Source organism: Penaeus monodon, chromosome 5, assembly GCF_015228065.2.
Source record: "Penaeus monodon isolate SGIC_2016 chromosome 5, NSTDA_Pmon_1, whole genome shotgun sequence".
NCBI lineage: Eukaryota > Metazoa > Arthropoda > Malacostraca > Decapoda > Penaeidae > Penaeus > Penaeus monodon.
This window is the reverse complement of record NC_051390.1, coordinates 51,276,767-51,279,266: the sequence shown is the minus strand read 5'-3', so window position 1 is coordinate 51,279,266 and position 2,500 is coordinate 51,276,767.

Genomic DNA, 2,500 nt, shown 5'->3' with positions numbered 1-2,500 from the left:
CTTTTCTCTTTCTCTTCTCTTTCTCTTTTCGTTCTCGTTCTCGTTCTCGTTCTCGTTCTCGTTCTCGTTTTCTCTTTCCCCTTTTCCTCTCTTTCTCTTTCTCTTTCTCTTTCTCGTTCTCGTTCTCTTTCTCGTTCTCTTTTTCTCGTTCTCTTTCTCGTTCTCTTTCTCGTTCTCTTTCTCGTTCTCTTTCTCGTTCTCGTTCTCGTTCTCTTTCTCTTTCTCTTGCTGATCTCGATCTCTTTCTCTCTCTCTCTCTCTCTCTCTCTCTCTCTCTCTCTCTCTCTTTCTTTCTTTCTCTCTCTCTTTCTCACTCTTTCTCTCTCTCTCTCTCTCTCTTCCTTCAGTCTTTACATTCCATTATTTTGTTTCTCTCTTCCTCCTTTTTGTATTTCTGCATATTTATTTATTTATCCATTTACCTATCAACAGAAAATGTGAAAATTTTATGAAAATGAAAAATGAAAATAAAAATATCCTCCACTCTTTTCATAACACGAAATCCGACATCTTTTACACAGGCAAAAAATACTACAACTCAGACAGCATTTAAGTGAAAAAAGCCAAAATGAAAATATCATGAACATTTTCCATCACAAGGTCCTTTATCTTAAAAACAAAAAAAATAAAAAATATAGGAAAACCAAAAATTAAGTAAAAAAAAAAAAAAAAAAATATCCACCCTCTTCATCACAAGATCCATTATTTTCTCCACCCCCCAAAAAATACTTTAAATCAAACATTTAATTAAAGAAAATATATATTAAAAAAGATAATATCCATCCTCTGCATCACAAGACCCATCATCTTTCACACACACACCCCCCCCAAAAAAAATAAAATAAAAAAAAAATAAATCAGACCACATTTAAGGGAAAAAACGGCTTGAAAATGACAACACGTGAATCCCAGGGTCCCAAGCGAAAACTATTAATGAAAAATCACAGCCAGAGGGGAGGCCGAGAGCGTCCAATCTCCGCTTCATTTGAACAACAGGAAAAAGTGAGTTAACGTAGGCACCGTAAATTGGTGATGTGATCTGACACTGCAAGCTATAGCAGTCTGGGGGATAACGTGGTTTGTTTGACTGGTTTTTGTTGTTTTTGTTTTTGTCTCTCGCTGTCTACGTTACTCTTTGTGTCTTTATTTATTTATTTGTCTGTCTCTGTCTGTCTGTCTGTTTGTTTGTCTCTCTTTTTATCTGTCTATTTATTTTTTTACTTCTCTCTCTCTCTCTCTCTCTCTCTCTCTCTCTCTCTCTCTCTCTCTCTCTCTCTCTCTCTCTCTCTCTCCCCTCCCCTCCCCCTCCCCCCTCCCCTCCCCCCCCCTTCCCTCTCTCCCCTTCCCTCTCCCCTCCCCCTTCCTCTTCCCCCTTTCTCTCCCCCTCTCTCCCCTTTTTCCCCCTCTTCTCTCTCTCTCTCTTTTATTTTTTTTTTCCTTTTTTAAAACCGCGTGGTTTTCTTTTCCCAAAGTTTCATTTCTTCCCATTGTTCAGAAACCTCAAGAATACCATTAGAAAAGGGGTACACGGGCATTTTGGTACTCTCTATTGTTCGCTTGTCCCCAATGCAGTGTACAGTCCGTGCCTCTTTCTGTGAATGTAAATACAGTATGGGATTTTATTTGTTTTTATTTATTTATTTTTTTTTTCATTTATTATCATTTTTTTTTAGATGTTGATTTTTTTTTGTGTTACGTTTAATTTTTTAAATGTTAGTTAGTTAAGAAGCTTATGGGTGTTGGCATTGCAGGTTGAAATGGAAGTCATAAGGAGAGTGAATGATAATAAGATTGTTGTTATAATTCGCTTTTGGTACCAATATGTCTTGTTCGTATGTCTTTTGCTGATACTGATATAAATACTTTTGGCCGTGTGTGTGCGCGTTTATATATATAAAAAAATTATTATATATTATTATATATTATTATATATTTTATTATATTATATATTATTTATAGGAGATAGGGAGGGGAAACAGCTAAGCGGAGGGAAAACAGAGAGAAGAGTGGAAAAGAGCGAGAGGGGGACAGGGAAAATACGGGAAAGAGGAGAGAGAGAAGAGAGAGAGAGAGAGGAGAGAAGAGAGAGAGAGAAGGGGAGAGAGAGAGGAGAGAGAGAGAAGGGGCGAGAGAGAGGAAGCACAGAGCGGGGCGAGAACGGGAGAAGAGAAGAGGAGGGAGAAGAAGGAGAGAGAGGGGAGAGGAGGAAAAGAGAGAGGAAAAGAGAGAGAGAGAGAGAGAGACACGAAACTTTACTCATGCTGTGTGTATGTCTGTGTGGTTTTAGAGCCTTATACAACCAGGTATAGGCCTACGTGTTTTTGTGGTCACTTTCAGAAGGCCTATCGGGGTGTGGTGTGATGTGGCCGGGAGTTTTGTAAAGGAGAAACACACCACACACACACACACACACACACACACACCACACACACACCACCACACACCTCCACTCACACTCACACTCACACACAACACACACACAACACACCACACCACACAC